The 22,397-nt window shown below is 51.8% G+C and overlaps 1 long non-coding RNA gene across 1 annotated transcript in view; it reads right to left on the bottom strand.

Moving 5' to 3' along the window:
• Window positions 1-22,397, bottom strand: part of LOC118902383 — a 38,095-nt gene that overhangs the window by 12,388 nt on the left and 3,310 nt on the right. The window contains exon 2 of the long non-coding RNA XR_005021556.1: window positions 4,790-4,963. This is a non-coding gene — a long non-coding RNA (uncharacterized LOC118902383). The remainder of the gene's footprint in view (window positions 1-4,789; window positions 4,964-22,397) is intronic.

Genomic DNA, 22,397 nt, shown 5'->3' on the forward strand with positions numbered 1-22,397 from the left:
CCACCTGCAGACAAACATCATCGCCTGTGTTTACACCAGAGCTTCCTTTCCCAAACCTCTTGACTCTGAGACGCCTTAGGAACAAAGAGGTTTCCCGGTTTCCTGCCCGGGCTGGGGCATTCCTCCCTCTGGCTGCAGCACCCCACCCCGAGGCCTTCTCTCCCCGCTCTGCCTCAGCACCTCCCACCCCACACCAGCCACCAAGGCAGTCTGGCAAAAAGGCTTGGGGACAAGTGGATCCTCTCGGCTGGCCTTACCCAACCGAGAGCAGAAGTCCCAGGAGAAAGGAAGGCGAGATGGGTGCTGAGGAGGAAGAGGGGCCCAGCCCCAGTGAGCAGGGAGCAGAGGGGAGGCTGGGCAGATGGAGGGACAGGTGTGAGGGGCAGAGAGACCCTGGTGCCCACATCCCACTAGATCTTCAGAGAAGCCGGCATCCACCTGGACCAGACAGGTAACCTGCCACCCTCCCAGGCCCGGAGTCTCTGAGTGGGTTTGACATCCCCTCTGAAAGCTGGAAAGAGGTGCCATTCTGCAGCAATTTGCATCTCTGTTTACCTGTTAACAGGGTCAGTAAACTATGGCCTGAAGGCCAAATCCAGCCAGCGGCCTGTTTGTGTACAGCTCACTAGCTGAAAATGGTTTGTATGTTTTTAAACGGTTGAAGAAAGAGAGAGGGAGGAGGAGGAGGACAGAAGACTCTATGGCACCCACAAAGCCTAAAATAGTTACTTTTTGTAGAAAAAGCGTGCCCACCCCTGACCAGGATTGACCCAGCTGTGGCAGCCCTTCACCCACGCATCCCTGGCACGTGACATTGGGTGTGTTATTCAATTTCTGGAAGGCTCGGTTTCCCCATCTGTAAAGCCAAGGCGGGAACAGCACCCGTGCCCCAGGGTTGTGAGCGTGAAGCCAGGTGTGATGGATGCCCAGCTCTCAGCCCAGAGCGCCCTGTGCTCCTGCACGCGGTGCATTCTGCTAGCCGATGGCGGCAGCGGTGGTGGCACTAAGTGTGTGATGGGAAGATGAGGAGAAGAGTCCCCTCCTGACCAGCTGACCTTCCCCATGTCACAGAGAAGTGGGGAAACTGAATCACGGGGGTGACTCATCTGAGGTCACTCGGCTATAAATAGGATGTGAAGGCCCTTGGCGCCTCCCTTCCGCCCCCCCGCCGCGTCTCCCCCACCCCTGCTCTCGCACCCCTGCCCTCCGCACTTCTCCACACTTCTGTCCTGGGTCCCACTCTCACAGGACCTTGCTCTTCTCAAGAAGCTGATTGCCCTCCACTGCTGTGTTGGTTGCCAACAACTGAAGTCATTTCCCATCCTAGGGGTATTTGCATTTAACATGCACTTCCTAGACCCCCAAACATCCACAGGTATTTCTCTCTAACCGTGTAATGCCAGGCACAGTGACAGGTGCTCAGAGCTGTGCTGAAAACCACAGACGCCGCTTCAATCCAAAGCATCTCGGGAATTCCCCGGCGGTCCAACTGTTAGGGCTCCGCGGTGTCGCTACCATGGCGCAGCTTCAATCCCTGGTCGCCGAACTAAGATCCTACAAGCCGTGTGGCGCGGCCAAAAAAAAAAAAATTGTGACCACAGTCTCTCAGATCCACTATCCAAATTCTGTCTCACCCGTTTAGCTCACACTCTGGAGCAGACAGACAAATGTAAACACAGGATCTGACCACTGAGTCCAGCTCTGCCGTGGTCCAGCTGGCCCCCCAGTCCCCTCCCTCACCAGCCTCCTGAAGTTGAAGGATGCAGGGTCTCTCTGAGGTCACGTAAGAAGGCCCAGGCCACTTCCATCTTTTGAGATTACCGGTACATATATTTTATAAAATGAAGAAATGCCCCAAGCATGGTTATGAAACTTGTGGTCTATTTTAAACATTTACTTGCAAAGTTTACACTTTCGACCCCAAAGGATAATGCAATCTAATGGTGCTGATCCTCAGAATAATTTCAGGATTTATAACAAATATTCACGTATCCTGAACTCTCAGGCAAAGTGGTCTAGTGGGGAGATAGAGGGGAGTTTACAGAGGAACAGCAGCGACTTCTTTCAGTTCTGTGGGCATGTCTCTGTGATGATTGCAGCTCACTTTGTTGGGAGATGAAGTCCATGAAAATGAGACAGGAGTCCAGGGGTGAAGCTCCTCTCGCCCGGCTCTCCAGGGAATTCCTAGACGCCCTCCTACAGCTGAGCCTGGCTGCTCTCGCCCGAATCCTGGACCTAATCTCTCTTCTCTTGCATCAAGCCTGCCTGGAAGGCCATCCGCTTCTCCTCCTGGCTAGGTGCAAATTCCCTTTCCGTTCCACGAGACCTGCCATCACCCTGCTCTGCCCTCTCTCCCTCTCCCTAGTCCCAGGAGAGTCACCAGCTGCTTCTCCTCCTAGTGCCCAAAGCATAACTCAAGTACTGTAAGTACTGGAAAGGAAGAGGAACTTTACAGCTACAACCACTGCCTCGGCCACGTGATCAAGGTCAACATCAACATCATAGGTCACAGTGATAGAACATACCCTTGACATGTAATGAAAATGGGACTTGACCTCTGTCATCTTCCTCCCCAAAACCCATAACCCCAGCCCAATCATGAGAAAAACATCAGACAAATCCCAATTAAGGAACATTCTGCAAAATTCCTCCCAATTGTCAAGGCCATCAAAAACAAGGAAAGTCTGAAAAACTGTCACAGCCAAGAGAAGCCTAAGGAGACAGGATGACTAAAGGTAATGTGGGATCCAGGATAGGATCCTGTAATGGAAAAGGAACATTAGGTGAAAAATAAAGAACTCTGAATAAACTGTGGACTTCACTTAATAATAAGGTATCGATATTGGTTCATTAATAGTGACATGTGTACCACATTAATGTTAGATGTCAATAATAGGGGAAACTGGGCGTTGGGTATACAGGAATTCTCTGTACTACCTCTGTGCAGTAATTCTGTGAATCTAAAATTGTTCTAAAATTAAAAGTCTATTATTAAAAAAAATGACTTATGGGGGCTTCCCTGGTGGCGCAGTGGTTGAGAATCTGCCTGCCAATGCAGGGGACACGGGTTCGAGCCCTGGTCTGGGAAGATCCCACATGCCGCGGAGCAACTGGGCCCGTGAGCCACAATTACTGAGCCTGCGCGTCTGGAGCCTGTGCCCCGCAACAAGAGGGGCCGCGACAGTGAAAGGCTCGCGCACCGCGATGAAGAGTGGCCCCCGCTTGCCGCAACTAGAGAAAGCCCTCGCATAGAAACGAAGACCCAACAGAGCCAAAAATAAACAAATAAATAAAATAAAAATTTTTTTTTAAATGACTTATGAATGAGTGGCTCTGTTTCATCCTTACCCAACTCCAAAGCACAAAGTACTAGGCTTAACTAGAGGGCAGAGTGGCGGGCAGATACGAACACAGGCTCCAGCCTCAGACACGTGAGGTCTGAGACCTGGCTCTGCCACTCACTGCTGCTATGTCCTGGGGGGGGTTACTGGACCCCTCTAAGCCTCAGGTTCCTTCATTTTAACGGGAAGGAGTGGTAACTACAGCAACAATCTCGTGGAACTGTTGACAAGATTAGTGTGTAAAGCCCTTAAGTCAGAAAATTTTCGCTGTGCTGTTGATCTGTTGTGTGGCCGGGACCTAAGGACACCTGGGCGCACGGCTGCCCGTCATGGGGAGAGCTGAGTGGCCAGAGGCCTCCACCACGAAGAGGGTCACGTCCTCTTGAGGAGGATGGAGTCCAGGGGAAGGGGAGGAAGGCAAGTCTGGGAGACCTCCCGTAAGTGACCACACTCAGGGGCCTCCTTGGAATGCGGGAAGTACAGGGTGTTGCGTCCACTACAAAGGCTACAGAAGCATCCTGCTCTCTGTTCATGACCCAGAGCACAATGGCCGGAAGAGCCACTCGGGGCCCAGGCCCAGCAAAACAGACAGCGTCTGCGCCTCCCCTCGGAGTCCCCACCTCTCGCAGGACCGCCGGCTGCACCACCCGGCAAGGAAACCGCAGGGAACCTGGGCCTCCAGCGCCCTCACCAGCCAGGCCGCAGCAAGGCCACCTCAGAGTGGCCAGGCCAGCAGGGCCCTGAGCCCACCCCTCGGAACGTATGGAGCACAGCTGTTCATGGGCAGCCCTGGGGGGCACCTGCTGTCCAGACAGGTGGGCAGAGGCCTGTGCTGGGCCAGCTGGGGCGCGAGTCCTGCCGCTGCCGCACGGCCTTGAGCAATCTCTAACCCCTCAGTGCCTCAGCTTCCTGCCCCGTCCTGGGGAGAACAGGCCTGTCTGCAAAACCTCACACCCTGGGACTTCCCTGGCGGTCCAGTGGTTACCACTTCGTCTTCCAATGCAGAGGGTGTGGGTTTGATCCCTGGTCGGGGAGCTAATATCCCACATGCCTCACGGCCAAAAAAACCAAAACATAAAACAGAAGCAATATTGTAACAAATTCAATAAAGACTTTAAAAACGGTAAAAAAAAAAAAAAAACCCCTCACACCCCAGGAATCAAAGAACCCAGGTGGATAGAGGGGCAGAGGGCCCTCCAGCCCCCCAGCTTTCTCACTCCCCAGGCCGCCCTGCGGCTCCGCAGCTCCACACAGCAAGCAGCAAGGGCGCTGGGGGGCCCCGTGTGCTCTTCAACATAGAACCCGCTGATCCCCGCAGGTGAGGGTTGGCCCCATTTGAATGATGTGGAAACTGAGGCCCGGGGGCTGAAGTGACCTCAAGTCACCCATCAGGTCAGTGACAGAGCTGGTCCTGGGGCCAGAATCCTCCTCTGGTGCCTCTTCCTCACCTCAGAGTAAAGAGGCTTCACTGCTGTCCTCAGCTGAGTCGGCACACCGGATTCCTGAGTCTTCGCCTGGCCTGGGCTTGACGCTTCATCTCTGTGACCTCCTGGTCTTCATCTACCGTATGGGGAGTATAAGCACGAAGAACATCCAATTTCTTTGAGGGATTCTGGCAGTCTCTGTGGGACAGACAAAACAAACAAAAAAACCACCTCAGTTTCTGCCCTCGAGGAGCGTAAAATATAACAACAATAACTAAAGTTTGAAAATCGCCCTACAGTCTGCCTTTCCTTTTCTCACTTTTCCTTCAGAGCAGGCAGGTGTAGTTAGTGCTGTTTTACAAACGCGGGCTCGAGATGGAAGGGGTAGCCTAAGTGGAGAACTGAGATGTTCTGACTGAATCCCATTGTACTTTCTACCTGAGGCACCATCGCCAAAAGAACTAGAATGTAAGACAAAATTTGATGATGACCGTTGTTTCATGTAGGACTCTCTCAGCTGCAAGTGACCAAAAAAAAAAAAGGGAGGGGGGGAGGAACAAAAACAGAATAGTGAATAGGAGCTCACTTAACTGAAAGGTCCAGGGGTCAGGCTGGGCTGCCTTTCAGTGCAGCCTGCCCGGGACCTCGAAGACCTGATTTCTCTCCATTTCTCAGCAGCTGTCTTCCTCAGACCACGTGTGGTAACAAATGGAGACTGTGGTTCCAGGGTTCGTGCATCCAGGTTCAAGCTCATCAGCGAGGAACCCCTACCTCTCCCCCAGAAACCACAGCGGAAGTCTCACTGGCTCTGGGTGGAGCCCAGATCCCTCCCCAAACTCATCACTGTGGCTTTGGTGATCCACCGTGGCTTTGCCCAGTGAGGCTGAATTATAGAGCTGGATCAACCACACCCAAAGCAAAGGGGCAGAGAGAGGGTGGGGAGGGAGAGAGTCTTAAAGGAAATTTGAGATACCGGAGGATAAATACCCCAACTTCGGTCTCCTCCTGCCCTCCAAACAGATGGTCCAGGAGGCCGGGTGAAGCAGTGTACAAGGTCAGAGCAGGTTAGAGAGGGTTGGCAGAGGGAGGCAAACAGAAAATAACCAGCACACCAGGATGAGGCCTAGATTCACCCCCGCCCGCCACTCTCAGGAGCAAGCCTGAATTCTCAGCCTGGAGTAGCAGGTGCTCCGGCCACACTTTCTCCCTCCGACCTCGGTCCCCTCTCTCACCACCCCGACGCCCAAGCCCCTTACCCCAGACCGACATAGCCCTTCCCCAACTTCCCGCCTTGCCAGCTGCTACTCCCTCTGCTTGTAATATACTCTCTCCCTTCCCCACCCCCTCCCTTTCTTTACATGTCGAACTCCTATTCATTCTTCAAGGCCTTTTTCTGATGGCACCTCCTCCATGCAGACTGCACCAAGTCCCACACTCAGAGTATCTCCTCTGTCCCCACAGCATCCCTACATAGAGCCCATCAGAGCAGCTGTGGCCTTGTCCTGGGACCGTTTACCTGTCTGTCTCCCTGTCCAGCTGTGAGCTCCCTGGGGCTGGGGATTGAGTCTACTCAGCTCTCCGTCCTTGGCTCAATTGCACAGTCAGGCACATAGTTGGCCCATAAATATTCACTGAATATATGAATAAAAGAGGAGAAGACTTCTGTGTCCTTCTCATCCCCCCCTGCCTTTTTCTGGTCCCACAACAGAGAAGCAGCGCGGGCAGGAGTAAAGAGCAAGAGGAACACGTGCCCCAGTAGCCCCTCGCACTTTCCTCTCCCAATCCAGTTTCAGGCTCTGCCTTACATAACACGGGAAGCCTTTCTCCTTGGCCTTTCTATTGCTGGGAAGTGCTATAGGTGTGAGTTGTGTGGACCTGAGGAAAAGGTGTTATCCACCAGGCCCTCTACCCTGTCCCCAGAGCCCCAGGGCTACCCGGGCTGCCTCAGCAGGACTTTCTCCAGAGCACAGCCCCTCACGGGAGAGGTCCGCACCAGCTGGCGCGATCACGAGGGGTACCCTGCTGCCCCTGCTTATGAAGCACCTACATTTGTCAAAGCCTCTCTGACCAGCCCAAGGGGACAAAATTCCTTCCTGCCTCCTTCATTCACACAGCCATTCATCTACAAACAGGGTGTCACACACTGAGGACACTGAGGACACAGCAGCGAATGAACACAAAGGACCTACAGTCTAGAGGGGGCGACAGATACTGAACCGGAAACAATCTGTGTGATGAGACCCGAAAGAAGGGGAGAAGGGGAGGGGGAAACAGGACAACAGCTGAAGAAAGCCAGAAGAAGAAGGGTCCGAACAGGCAACTCCTCCTCCCCTTCCAGCCTGAACTCCAGAAATCAAGGGACCAGGAGACAAGCATCAGTGGGCAGGAGAGGCTCTGCATTCGTTTCCCCGGGGGCATCACAGAGGACCACAGGCTGGGGGCTGAAACACCGGGGATGCGTCCCCTCACTTTCTGGGGGCCAGCAGTCTGAGATGGAGATGCGAGCGGGTCGGCGCCTTCTGATGGGCAGAGTGGGAGGGCGGTTGAGCAGGTCCTTGTTTTGTTGACCCTTAGCCCTGCTGTACTCCTGAGAGGGCCACTTCCCTAGCACATTTCCGGGCCTGGCTGACTCACTGGACAGGAAGGGAAGGGCTGCAAGGGCTGGCGGCCGACCAGGGACCCCTCATCTCTGGCCACACCCAGCACAGCCTCCTGGGGAGCCCACACACACCAGCCCTCCCCTCTCTGCGTGTCCTGCCTTTGCTAGCAGGTGGCCACTCAGCCCTCTTGGGTAGGGGGATGCCACATGGGCCCAGCTCTCCCTCCCTGGATGGTCCCTTATCCAGGGGCCCAGCTGCCCTGAGAGGCTTCCGCTACAAGTCACTCATCCATCCACACATACTGAGCCCTCGCTTCCCTTTCAACAAATAAGTATCAGCACCCACCGTGGACACCATCTAGGCCCTGGAGATACAGCAGTAAACGTAAGGACTAGCCACGGCCCCCGTGAAGTTCACATTCAAGTGGATGGAGACAAAGACCAGAAAAATCAACATATACCATGTCAGCTGGTGATCAAGTCAACAGAGGGAGCAAAGCAGGGGAGACGACAGGGATGCATGGAGTGGGCAGGGCTGTGCCATACATCCAGCCAAGAAGCCATCTCCGATAAGGGTCCTATGGAGCAAGGCCCAAAGAAGGAAGGATCCTGCGGGAGAGGGATCCAGCTGAAGGAACAGCAGGAGCCCAGGTCAGAGGTGCAGTGTGCCTATCAGTTTCAAGAAACATCCTAGGGACTTCCCTGGTGGCACGGTGGTTAAGAATCTGCCTGTCGGGGCTTCCCTGGTGGCGCAGTGGTTGAGAATCTGCCTGCCAATGCAGGGGACACGGGTTCGAGCCCTGGTCTGGGAAGATCCCACGTGCTGCGGAGCAACTAGGCCCGTGAGCCACAATTACTGAGCCTGCGCGTCTGGAGCCTGTGCTCCGCAACAAGAGAGGCCGCGATAGTGAGAGGCCCGCGCACCGCGATGAAGAGTGGCCCCCGCTTGCCGCAACTAGAGAAAGCCCTCGCACAGAAACGAAGACCCAACACAGCCATAAATAAATAAATAAATAATAAAAAATTAAAAAAAAAAAAAAAGAATCTGCCTGTCACTCTTTTAAAGTGTGCATGGGGCTTCCCTGGTGGCGCAGCGGTTGAGAATCTGCCTGCCAATGCAGGGGACACAGGTTCAAGCCCTGGTCTGGGAAGATCCCACATGCCACGGAGCAACTAGGCCCGTGAGCCACAACTACCGAGCCTGCGCGTCTGGAGCCTGTGCTCCGCAACAAGAGAGGCCGCGATAGTGAGAGGCCCGCGCACCGCGACGAAGAGTGGCCCCCGCTTGCCGCAACTAGAGAAAGCCCTCGCACAGAAACAAAGACCCAACACAGCCAAAAAAATAAATAATAAATAAATAATAAATAAATTTAAAAAACAAAAGTGTGCATGGATATGTATTACAGGGGGGAAAGGTGGGGAAATGTATAGTCATACACAGGGGGAAGAAGAACGGAACCTGCATGTCCCCTTGTTGGCTATATACTGTAGGAATACATGCCACTCAGTCTTTGTTGGTTCTGAAGCTTCCTGAAGTGTGCTGACATTTGGGCTGCACAGAGACCCTCACCTTCACTTTCACCTCCTCTTCTAGAATTGCTTTGCTCTATTTTTGTATATATAAATATGTTATGATGATTATTAATAATGTTAATGATATTGCTGCAAATGGTACCATATACAAGGTTTGGCTTCTTGGAACATTTATAAACCCAAACCAATACCTGTCACCTCTTATGTTGCTTTCAAGTCCTTCCATTTTAAGTAACTTCTTTTTATCTTACAAGTCTGCCTGATTGACCTTTGAACTTATCCACCCCTAAAAGCTGTGCCCGGTTCTCTGGGTCAAGCTGGATGGTGATGAGTAGCAACACACACTTCTCTTCGCTCCCTCCTGAAATTTGCTTAAAGCTGAGATAAGTAAGGATTCTGACACTAGTGCATTGTTCCTGGAGCTAAAGTCATTCCATGGATGTTTGCTTATTAGTTTCAGGACCCAAAACAACACAAGTCCCTCCTCCTTGATAGCTCCTTCATATCTCAATCCTGCAGTCCTTACTCAGGCAAACTGTGCACTGCCAGAGGGGCCCTGGGCTCTGCCACACACCCAAAGGAGCTCTTCTCAGTGTATTTCTAAATGGCCTTACACCTGGTAGAAGAAACTGAAGGATTCCTCCAATGCAGTTGCAGTCTGCAATCTGCTGAGTCAGGGTTCTCATTTGTGTCCAAGTTGGCCTGATATGGACTGCATCTGGTTTACATATAGATGGGTCCTGCTGGGGTATGTGCACGGACATGTGAGTGTGCATATGTATGCCCTCTGTGAGAGAGAGAGATATATATATTTACATATATATATATAAATATATATTCACACATCTCTATATATTTTAATGTATTGCACATCTATGTTTAAAATATATATGAAAGAACTCTAAAAAAAAAAAAAGAACCCATCTGCCAATGCAGGCCACATGGGTTCGAGCCCTGGTCCAGGAAGATCCCACATGCCGCGGAGCAACTGAGCCCGTGCGCCACAGCTACTGAGTCTGCGCTCTAGAGCCCACAAGCCACAACTAATGAAGCCCGCGTGCTGCAACTACTGAAGCCCGCGCGCCACAACTACTGAAGCCCGCGCGCCTAGAGCCTGTGCTCCGCAACAAGAGAAGCCACCGCAATGAGAAGCCCGTGCACTGCAACGAAGAGTAGCCCCCGCTCGCCGCAACCAGAGAAAGCCCGCGCACAGCAACGAAGACCCAATGCAGCCAAAAATAAATAAATAAATTTGTTTTTTTTTTAAAAAGAAACATCCTAGAGTCCAGGGTGTGTGTGTTGGGGAGGGTGAGTGGGGACCAGATGCACCGTTAAGGTGTGGGCATCATATCACAAGCCCTGAGGAACTGGGGTTTAACCCTGAGGAACTGGAGATTTTAAAAGTTGAGAACAAAATGTCCCATGTCCTCGAGGAGCTTCCCGTCTAGAATCAGAAGTGGAACAATCCCCAGCAGGGGCTATGTTGACAGTGGGATTCCTGCTAAAGGTTCTTGGAACGCTGCCTCAAGACAGAAGAGTGTTCTCTGCCAGCCCCGGGGAGACACCGCCTGTCTCCGTTTAGAAGCCTGCTGTGCTGCGTCAGGGTCGGCTTTTGACTCTTTGTCCCCAAAGCGGGTGCTTGCTTGTCTGTTCATCATAAATTTAAATTGAGGGGGAAAGTATCGTAATCTCTCGGTTAACCACCTTGCCTCAGAGAACTGAGCTGATGCAACCACGGCCAGCCCCGGGCCGTGGAAAGCAGAACACAGTGCATGCACGCGTGTGTGGGGCGGGGCGTGCACCAACACACTGCTGCCTTCCTTTGTCCCCTCCAGCTTTGGGGTTTTCCTGGGACTGTTCCTCTCTTCTGGAGGGAGGGGCAGGGGGCGGGTACAGGAGATGCGGAAGGAGTTGGGAGGCACACTGGAGAGGGTTTGTGGCAGAAACAGATTGTGTACAAGCAAACGAGGCCACTAGAGAGAGAACTATGAGCAGAGCCCATGTAAATGGAGTGACCGAGGGCATTCCTGTGGTTCTAAGGATTTGGGAAAACAACTTGCAGATCTGGACAAGTTCACGCAGGGAGGGGTACAGTATGATGGACCAGGGCCAGAACTAAAAATAAGGCGGTGTTTCTATGCCCAGCAGAGGCATTAGCATCTGTGGGACTGTGGCAGAGGAGAGGGGAGTTTCAGCGCCCCCAGGCACAGTGAGGCCAGAGAAGGGGGTGGGGGGATTGGCCAGGCCTCCGTCTCAGCAGTGAGAGAGGATGACGCTTCCCGCAAAGAGGAGACCTCTCTCCTCTTCCCAGCTGGGAAGCCGAAGCCCAGAGAAGGCAGAAGTCGGGCAGGGAAGGACTGAGGCAAAGGCTGTCCGGCAGCAGAAGAAAGACTCCAGGCAGTTACCGCTGACCCGCCCTGGAGGCTGGCCCATTCCTGCCAGAGTAGCAGAGAGGGGTGGGGCCGCCTCCAAACCTCCTCCCCAGGGAGCAGTTAAGGAGCCCAGGAGTGGCCTGGAGTGGAGGGAAGGGACACAGCACTTACTGGGTGTTCACTAGATGGGGGTGTTTTCCATAGGGTCCCACAATGATCCTGAAAGGTGGGCATTTTGTTCCTTTTTTACGGATTATGAAAACAGGATTCTGGACTTCCCTGGTGGTCCAGTGGTTAAGACTCCGTGCTGCCACTGCAGGGAGGGAGGGAGGGAGAAAGAAAGGAAGGAAGGAAGGAAGAAAAAAAAAGAAAGAAAGAAAGAAAGGAAGGAAGGAAGAAAGAAAGAAAGGAAGGAAGGAAAAAAGGAAGAAGGGAAGGAAGGAAGAAAAATAGAAAGAAAGGAAGGAAGAAAGGAAGGAAGGAAAGGAAGGAAGGAAGGAAGGAAGAAAACAGGGTTCAAAAAAGACTCACAGACTCATGTAATCCCAAGGCCACCCAACATGTCAGCGGCAGAGCTGAGACTGGACCCCACGGCTCTGCCCCCCAAGCCTGCACTCCTTCTGCCACCTGTCACTCATCTAAAAGGCAGAAAGGGAAGCAGACCCTTTCCAGGTGGCCCCAGAGGGCAGAACAGGGACAGGGGTCACAGGTGGGGAGGAAACCTTTGTAATAACCAGAACTACCCGACAGTAAGTGGCTGGCCTCAGGAAGCGGCAAGCTCACGCAAAACCTGGCTGCTGGGGACTGTGAGAGGGATCCAGGAGGTTCCCATCACTCTCAGGGTCTGTGCCATGTGGAAGCAGCAAGGCAGCCTGCCCTGCCTGGGTCTGACATTGCCCTTGACCTGCCCTTGGTGTGGGAAGGAGGGAACCTTGAGTTTGGGAAGAAGAGAACCGTCTCTGGAAGCTGCCTGCTAATGGATCAATCATTCAAGCAGTCTGTGACCCTAATATCCAGCACCAAGCCGTCGGAACAGAGCCCGGCCCTCCGGCTGCTGAGCACCTTCTAGGGAAATAGGGCTCCCACACAAAGGGAAACAAGCACGCCAGACACAGGCAAGAGAGGGTGTTTGTTGCAGAAACAAGGACTAATTTATGTGCCGCCTCCCAGGTTTACAAGGAGTCAAAAGACAGGACAATGGGACCTGGAGAACCCACGGAAAGCGCCTTGTACTAATAATTATAGTGTTAATAGTGTTATTCACAGCTGTCTTTTTTTTTTTTTTTTTGAGCATTTACTATGTGCCAGACACTGTGCTGAATGTTTTGGATGCATTGCAGGATTTAACGCTCAGAGCTCCCCTGTGAGACAGGTGCTTTTATCACCTTTTTACAGACAAGGAGACAGGCCCAGAGAGGGGACGTAACTCGCCCAAAATTGCACAGCGAACGTGGCAGAGCTGGGACTCAAGCCCAGATCTGTCAGACTCCAAACGCCGAGTACAAGTGAGGAGCTGGTGCTTCTGCCATCTCTGCCCTGATACAGAAATAGCTCCAAGATAGAGCGTAATCGTTTCCTATGGCTGCTTAACAAATTACCACAAACCTAAACACACATGCTTATATAACATCCGTGTAGGTCAGAAGTGCGAGCTAAAATCAAGGTGCCAGCAGGACTGTCTTCCCTTCTGGAGGCTCCAGGGAGAATTCATTTCTTTGCCTTTTCCAGCTTCAGGAGGCCATACTCAACCCTCAGTACGTGGCCCCTTCCTTCGGCTTCAAAGCCAGCTTTGCCATGTCTCTCTGACCTTTACTCACATCTTCCCCTGACCACAGCCAGCGAAGACTCTGATTTTAAAGATCCACATGACTAGACTGGGTCCACCTGGATAATTCAGGATCAACCCCCCATCTCAAAGTCCCTTTTACCATGTAAAGTAACACATTCACAGGCTCCACGGATTAGGGTGTGGACATTTTAGGGGTCATTATTCTGCCTAGTGCTTATAATAAAGTGGGGGAAAAGCAAATGCACCAGTAGCAAGGTACTTAAAAAGGGAGGGAGGGAGGAGTGAGTAATTATATGTATTAGTATTTGCATAAAGGATACATAAAACCAGCATTGGTTATTGGAGGAGAACCAGGCTGATGGGGGACAAGGCTGGATGGTGATATTTTGTGTTATTACAGAAGTGTTCAGGGCTTCCCGGGTGGCACAGTGGTTGAGAATCTGCCTGCCAATGCAGGGGACACGGGTTCAAGCCCTGGTCTGGGAAGATCCCACATGCTGCGCAGCAACTAGGCCCGTGAGCCACAATTACTGAGCCTGCGCGTCTGGAGCCTGTGCTCCACAACGAGAGAGGCCGCGATAGTGAGAGGCCCACGAACTGCAATGAAGAGTGGCCCCCACTTGCCGCAATTGGAGAAAGCCCTCGCACAGAAACGAAGACCCAACACAGCCAAGAATAAATATAAAAATAAATAAATAAATAAAAGATTACTAAAAAAAAAAAAACTATTAAAAAAAGAAGTGTTCAAACACACACAGAACTAGAGAGAATAGTCTAGTGAATCCTTCTACCCGTCACCCAGCATCAACAGTTACCACCGTTTTGCCTTCTAGTTTCATTTATCTCCCCACCTTTTGGGAAAGGACTGAACATGTATAGCAAATTCCACACATCGTACCACTCTAGCTTTAAAAACTTCAGTATGTAGCTCTAAGAGACAGGGGGTTTTCAGAAGTATACCACAACTCCATCATCACACCTAATAAACTTTAAAAATAGTTTCTTGGGCTTCCCTGGTGGCGCAGTGGTTGAGAGTCTGCCTGCCAGTGCAGGGGACACGGGTTCGAGCCCTGGTCTGGGAGGATCCCACGTGCCGCGGAGCGACTGGGCCCGTGAGCCACGACTACTGAGCTGGCGCGTCTGGAGCCTGTGCTCCACAACGAGAGAGGCCACGATAGTGAGAGGCCTGCGCACCGCGATGAGGAGTGGCCCCCGCTTGCCGCAGCTAGAGAAGGCCCTCGCACAGAAGCGGGGACCCAACACAGCCAAAAGTTAATATAAAAATAAATAAATTAATAAGAAATTGACATTAAAAAAAAAATAGTTTCTTACTATCATCTAATACTTAGTTAATATTTAAATTTCCCTAATTGCCTACAAACTTTTTTTTTTTTTTAATAATTGGTTCGTTTGAATCAGGACCCAGACAAGGCCCTCATGCTGTACTGGGCTGAGGTGAGTTCTAAATTTCTCTCAATCTATAACAATTTCCAGGAGATACACTCTTCCCTCTCTACACTTTTATATCTTTATTTCTCAATCATGTAAATGAATGATCTACACAGAAGTTAAATTCGGGAGACAATACAAATCTAATGCTGCGTGGAGAGTTAAAGGATGGGGGTGAAGAAGAGCATCCCAAGTAGGGGACTCAGGAGTAGAGAGGACGGGGGGGAGGGGGGAGGGGGGCCCTGCCGAAGCCCCCAGAGGTGGGTGGAGTGAGGGAGCCCAGGGGTCCAACATTCTGGGGGGTTTCCTGGTCTGCTTGGCAGAGGTAGGTGGAAGGGTTGCAGGGACACCAACGACAGCCTAGGCTGCAGCATCCTAAGGAAAGTCCCCAAAGGGGACTTTATAAATAAATAAATAAAAGGATGATGCAACCTTATCTAAATGTGCAGCCTGCCGAGAAACCACAGGAAACCCACTACCCACCAAACCGAGCCTAGTGTTACACCAAAGCACCCCCAGACCGGACAGCGGAAGAACATAGAGGCGGATAATCACGAAGGACAGAGGAGCCGCTGAAACTCCCAGAGGTGAGAGACCTGAGCTCTGTGCCAGCTCTGCCTTCAGCCGTCTGCAGGGTCCTGTGAAGGTCACCTGCAGATGCAGCACCTTGAGTAACCATGGCTGGGAGAGCGGGGAGTGAGCAATAGTATGCACCAGCATGTGCCTGGATTTGCATAAAGAAGGTTACATAAAAACCAAATGAGAGTGGGACTTCCCTGGTGGCGCAGTGGCTAAGAATCCGCCTGCCAATGCAGGGGACACAGGTTCGAGCCCTGGTCCGGGAAGATCCCACATGCCGCAGAGCAACTAAGCCCGTGTGTCACAACTACTGAGCCTGTGCTCTAGAGCCCACGAGCCACAACTACTGAGCCCACGCACCACAACTATGGAAGCCCGCGTGCCTAGAGCCTGCGCTCCGCGACAAGAGAAGCCACCGCAATGAGAAGCCCATGCACTGCAACGAAGAGTAGCCCCACTCGCGGCAACTAGAGAAAGCCTGCACGCAGCAACGAAGGCCCAACACAGCCAAAAATAAATAAATAAATTTATCAAAAAAAAAACAAAAAAACAAATGAGAGTCAAAGAGATCCTGAGTACGGAAGGAGCAGTGGAAATTCTCCCCACCTAATATTGCAAACAGCCAGATCCCAAAGCCCCACTCCTACCACCACTCCCCATATTATCCCTGACTGAAAGAGGGGTTGCTGCAGGATGAATAGGAGTTTGCTGGGAATAGGAAATTTACTGTAGGCGAAGAGAATGACAGAGTCAAAGGAAGAGAGGCGGGAATGAGCCCAGGGCATTCAGAGAATTAAAACGAATTCAAAGTGCTAAATCAATGTGGGATCTTGGATTGGACTCTGGGACAGGAAGAAGACATTAGTGGAAAAACAGGTGAAATCTGAATAACATCTGCAGTTTAGTTAATAGTACTGTACTTAGTTTTGACAAATAAACCACGTTTTTTTCAGATGTTGACATTGGGGGGAAGCTGTACTATCTTTGCAACTTTTCTGTAAACCTAAAATTATTCCAAAATAGAAGAGTTAGTAAGAAAGAGAGAGAAGGAAAAAAGACAAAAAGAAGAGCAGTGTAAAATGGCTAAAGCATATAAGATGCCAGAAGGGGGGAACGCGTGATAGGAATCGGCAGAGGCCGGCTTACTGGGGCCTCCTGTGCCCCACCACGGGGTCCAGACTCCATCTCTCTGCAGGCAGCACTCCACAGCGATGTCCCTTCCTTCTGAACCCTTCCCACAGGCCCCAGGGGGACACCAGCCACAGTTTCTTACCTTCATGTTCATCTTAACTATATTTCACCTGCCCATATGTGCCTGAACACACACACACAAAGATCCCAGGTCTGCTACACACACACACACACACACACACACACACAGAGAGCTCATCTAGGAGGGGCCCTGTGTCCAGCCTCTAATCCCCCTTAGGAATCTAGAACCATCACCCAGAACAGAGGTCAGCAGCCATCCCTATTCCCCGTGGCGGAGGAAAAGCAGTCATCCTCCCGGCTCCGCAGCTGTGAAAAGGGAGGCTCAGAAGGACAGCCTCCAGCAAAGGCAGGACCAAGACGGAAACTCTCCACCTGTCTTCGGCCCCTAAGACTCAGACGCTCAGCTTGCTGGGGGCACCTTCAAGATGGCACAACCCCTCGGGGGTCACCTGCAGTCCCTTCACCCACCTCCACAACCAAAGGACAAGAAAGACAGAGAGAGCACCAATGTTAACACAGCCGCTTACGCCGTGCAGAGGTAGTTCAGCACCCGGGTCCTGGAGCCAGATCACCTGGGCTCAAATCCCGGCTCCGCTGCTTCCTAGCAAGGGAATTCATGCGGCCTCCATTTCCCCATGTGTGAAATGGACATAGTAAGACTCTCAACCTCAGAGGGCGGTTTGAGGATTAAACGGGTTTACGCATAGCAGTTGTGCCCATCCAAGTGTTCGTTCTTTGGGCTTATTTTTTCATCTAGTGTCTGCAGAGTACCTACTGTGGGTACTACAGGAGCTGATCATCTATTGGGGGACATTTCTTTAAAAAGATGCATGAAACATGAAATTACTGGGAATTCCCTGGCAGTCCAGTGGTTAGGACTCCGTGCTTCCACTGCAGGGGGCACGGATTCGATCCCTGGTTGGGGAACTAAGATCCGCATGCCTCGCGGCTCAGCCAAAAAAAAAAAAACACACACATGAAATTACCATCCAGGACAACGTCTGATCAGAGTCTAGTGGGTGATTCAGAAAGAAATTGCTACAGGAGCACTGAGAGGGAGGGCCAGTGCAGACTGGGATGATCGAAGATTCCGGAAAGGCAGGGGCCGAGCTGGCCTCAAAGATGGGGGCTGCTTATGGGGGAGAAGAGAAAAGGATGGGCCAGGGACTGGGGCAGAGGGAAGAGGAGCTGGGAACCCAGCCATAGGTGTGGGTGTGCATGTAATGTCCCAAGAGAGGGAACAGAATTGTAAATACTATAGGTTATGACGAGAGAGCAGAGGGTCTTTATGATGAGCTTAGAATTAGGACATGAGCCTTTCATACATTCAGAAAATATTTACTGTGCACCTGCTGTGTGTCGGGTACTGCTCAAGGCCCCTGGGATACTTCTGAGAACAAGACGGTCACAGTCTCTGCTCTAGAGGAGCTTACATTCCCGCGGAAGGAGGCAGATTATAAACAACACACATACTAAGAAAATTCTTTCCTCTGTTAGAAGGTGATAAGTGTGACGGCAAACAATTCAGCAGTAAGTGGAGCCCGAGAGGTTTTCGAGCAGGAAAAATGAGCGAAGCAAAGCTTTGGGAGTTACGGCACAAAGATGATATTAAATACGAGTTACTTACAACTCTTCCTCGCCCCCCACCCACTCTTCTACAGTGGACAGATCCTGAGAAATATGATTTGTTTTGCTGCGCTGGGGTAGTGGGAAGCGGAGGATCAGACTGGAAATGCCGAGTGAGAGCTATGCGGCTCCGCATGAAGCGGAGGGCGAGGGCCAGAGGCTGGCAGGGGCTGGGCAGGGGTGCGGGAGACCAGGCAGGCGTGGCTGCACAGAATGGAAGTTTGAAGAAAGATCCAAAAAGCATTTTGAGAATGGTGTTCTCTGGCATGCAAGCTGTCACCCCTCATCCAGTTCTCCGTGAGATCTTCATAAACTCCATACTCTGCGTGGGTGGTCTCCACATGGACGATGCGTGTGATCAACGCGCTGAAAAGAGGTTATGGCGGGAGTAGGGCGGCCCAAGGCAGCCCACGCCCAGTGACATGGCAAGGCAGTCGGCCCAGTGATGTGTGCAGACTGGATGAGCGAATGACAGGGACGCGGGTAGGAGGATGGGACAGGTGTTTGGACTGAGGAAGGGCTTCGAGGACATGGCCCCATCTTGGGTGGAGCGGGAGGAAAGAAAGCTGAGCAATCAGCACGGAGCTGGACTCAGAAGCCCTGAGGTCTGCTCTTTCCTCTAAATCCCTCTCTCTTGGGTGGGGAGGGATAAATTAGGAGGTTGGGATTAACATATACACACTACTGGGCTTCCCTGGTGGCGCAGTGGTTAAGAATCCACCTGCCAATGCAGGGGAAATGGGTTCGAACCCTGGTCCGGGAAGATCCCACATGCCACGGAGCAACTAAGCCCGTGGGCCACAACTGCTGAGCCTGAGCTCTGGAGCCCGCAAGCCACAACTACTGAGCCCACGCGCCACAACTACTGAAGCCTGCATGCCCTAGTGCCCGTGCTCCGCAACAAGAGAAGCCACCACAATGAGAAGCCCGCGCACCGCAACGAAGAGTAGCCCCCGCTCGCCAAAAGCCCACGTGCAGCAACCAAGACCCAATGTAGCCGAAAATAAATAAAATAAAATAAAATAATTTTTTAAAAAAGCCCACGTGCAGCAACCAAGACCCAATGCAGCCAAAAATAAATAAAATAAAATAAAATAATTTTAAAAAACAAACAAAAAAAACATATACATACTACTATATATAAAACAGATAACCAACAAGGATCTACTGTAGAGCACAGGGAACTCTACTCAATATTTTGTAATAACCTATATGGGAAACTAACACAACATTGTAAATCAACTATATTTCAATGAAGAAATAAATAAAAGTAACTTCCTTGAAAAAGATAAAAAATTTTAAAAAGACACCAACAATCCAATAAAACCCTGTCATTTGAACAGAGAAAAAAATAAGAAACAAAATAAATCACTCTCTCCTGCCTTGGGCTTGCTTCTTCGTTTTTAAATTGGACGGCCTCGGTGGCACCTCCTACCAGTGACGGGAACAGTACAAGGAGGCAGGAACCACATTCAGTGAGCAGGGGTGGGACCGCAGGAGCAGAGGAATCACAGGGGAGAGGAGGGTTCGGGGCTGACTGCGGGGTGTGCGCAAGGAGAAGGCAAGTCGGCTTCTCGTGTAGGGAGGCCCTTGGAGATTAGGAAGTCTGATCCTGATGTTTATATTGAGATATCTATTAGTATCCTATTGATTCTGTGACAAATTACCACAAATTTAGTGGCTTAAAATAAGCACACATTGGGCTTCCCTGGTGGCGCAGTGGTTGAGAGTCTGCCTGCCAATGCAGGGGACACGGGTTCGAGCCCTGGTCTGGGAAGATCCCACATGCCGCGGAGCGGCTGGGCCCGTGAGCCACAACTACTGAGCCTGCGCGTCTGGAGCCTGTGCTCCGCAACGAGAGAGGCCGCGATAGTGAGAGGCCCGCGCATCGCAATGAGGACTGGCCCCCGCTTGCCGCAACTAGAGAAGGCCCTCGCACAGAAACGAAGACCCAACACAGCCACAAATAAATAATAAGTAAATAATAAAAATTAAAAAAAAAAAGAAAAAGCACACATGACTTTACAATTCTGCAGGTCAGAAGCCCAAAATGAGTCGGCAGGATGACATTTGCTCCCTCTGGCAGCTCTAGGGGAGAATCTGCTTCCTTGCCGTTTCCAGCCTCTGGAGCTGCCTGCATTCCTTGGCTTGCGGCCCTGCGTCCCTCCCATCTCAGCCTCTACCTCCACGTCTCCCTCTCTTGGCTCTGACGCTCCTGCCTCTTCTTCTAAGGACACGTGGGATTACACTGGGCCCATGAGTACATGCCACGATAGCCTCCCCATCTCAAGAGCGTAACGTAATCACACGTGCAAAATCCCTTTTGCCATGGAAGGTAGTACCTTCACGGATTTGGGGGGTTAGGATGTGGGCATATCTGCGGGGACATTAGGGTTAGGGAAATGCTCTACAGGCCCTCAGATATCATGATGAATTTAAGCTCAAAAGAAAAATGGTGGGAGGAACAAGGGGGGATGCACGACCAGGGAAAGAGGGGAGCAGGGGACAGAGGAGCCATGCCTGAGGGAGACCCACTCCCTTGCAGTTTTTTCACAAGTTTGCAGAGGGCTCCTATGGGCCAGCAAGGGACTGGATGCTTGGAGAACACAGAAACGAACCAAATGCACGCGTATTTAGAGGAGCTCGCCTCCAAAACGTGTACACAGGAGAGATTACGATGAAGGCCAATGAGTCACGCAGCAAAGATCCAATCAAGGTAATCCATGGAGGAAAAGACCGAGTGTTCAAGGCTTCACGGAGTGGTGATATTTGAGCTTAGTAAGAGGAGCAGCAAAGACGTTTCTAGAAGGGAAGGGAGTGAACCAAGATGGTGCAACCCCAGGGACAGCGAGGGAGAGGTGTCTAGAAAGAAGGGCTGGTCAGCAGGGTCATGGCAAGGAGGAATGGCCACCAGTGTGGCAGCTGGGAGGCCTTAGTGGCCCATGAGAGTGGGTTCTCCAGCCGCCCCCCATAGCGGGAAGCAAGAACGGTCCCAGGCAGACGGGCGTGGCCAGTCCTCAGCTCCCCAGCCCTGTGTTCAAATCTTACCACCAGGTGGGGCACAAGAGCCAAAGTGAACCCTCAGCCAGAGCAGGGGTTTTTCCAGAAACAGGATGTCCTGAGGGAAGGGAGGAAAAGTTTTCCCACTCCATCACCACAGAGGCTGGAAGGCCTCACTGCCTTCATGTGATCTCTGACTCAGGGGCTTACCCAGATTTTCCCCTTCCAGTTAAAGCAAACCATATTTTTTCCGTTGCTCCCTTTCTTGGTTGCCTGTAGGACTAAACGCCTCTAACAAACACACTTTGGGGCGGAGGCTCAGGGCACCACAGAATGGAGGGGACCTGACATCTCCTAATTCAAAATGTCATTGTACAGGCCCAGACAGAGGAGGTGGCTTGTCCAAAATAAACCAAAGGGTGGGATCAAGAACAGAATTCAGATCTCCTCACTCACATTCTCAGGACTCCTTGATTGTACGTCATTTGATGTTTCACCATAGCCCTGCCCCTCCAATGGTTTCTTGAGGGTAAACAGTAACAGTAATAGTAACAGTGGCCAACATTCCCTGGGCACTCCAGTGGCAGGTGGATGACCTCAGTCAGTGCTCACAATTACCCTTAGAAGGAGTTTCTATCATAAGCTTAAATGTTTGCTCAACTCCTCCCATCTGGGCTTGTGAATGAGGAGGTGGGGCGGGGAGAGGAGAGGAGAATATAAAAAAGATAAAATCTTTTCTCTCCTTAGACCTGTTCTCCCAAGGCAGGCGGACTCTGGCTGAGAAGAGCACCGTGAGACCTTGTCTGGTTTCCGGCCTCAGCACCCCACACCCTGCTGGACCCCAACCATCCTTGGGCACGGTGGGTCAGGGGCAGTGACCCGAGAAAGGGTACGAAAACTCCTCTGCCCGTGGCCGCTTTTGGCGACATGTAGGGAACTTTGTTTCCGCCGCTGCTCCTTCCTTCCCTGTCTCACCCACTATGGTGGTTTCCCCAGCAGCTGCCTGTGGTTCTGTGCCTGTGCCTTTCCACATGCTTCCCTCTGCCTGGAGTTCCCTCCCCAGCCTCGTCTGCTGGCCCGCCTTCCAAAGTCAGCGGCGGTGTCCCCCCTCGCTGGAAGCTTCTCCCGGCTCAGGCAGACCTGGGTACACACCCCAGCCCCTGCTACTTCCTAGGCCACATCTCCCCCCTGTTAGCACGAGTTCATTTGCCTGACGCACAGTGAGGCCAAACATACCAAAACGTCGGAGTTTGGAGCAGAGAAAGGTTTATCAGGGCAGGGCCATACAAGGAGACGGGTGGCTCATGCCCTAAAAAACCCCCAAGCTCCCGGAAGGATTTCGAAGGGTTTCAGCAAAGCTTTTTTAAAAGCCAGGCAAGGGACAAGGGTCGCGGGGTACGTGATCCGCTTGTGCACAATTCTCTGACTGGCTGATGGCGGTGTCACAGGGGTTCACATGATCAGTCCTTAGGC

The sequence above is a fragment of the Balaenoptera musculus genome, chromosome 10 (assembly GCF_009873245.2).
Source record: "Balaenoptera musculus isolate JJ_BM4_2016_0621 chromosome 10, mBalMus1.pri.v3, whole genome shotgun sequence".
In the NCBI taxonomy this organism is placed as follows: Eukaryota; Metazoa; Chordata; class Mammalia; order Artiodactyla; family Balaenopteridae; genus Balaenoptera; species Balaenoptera musculus.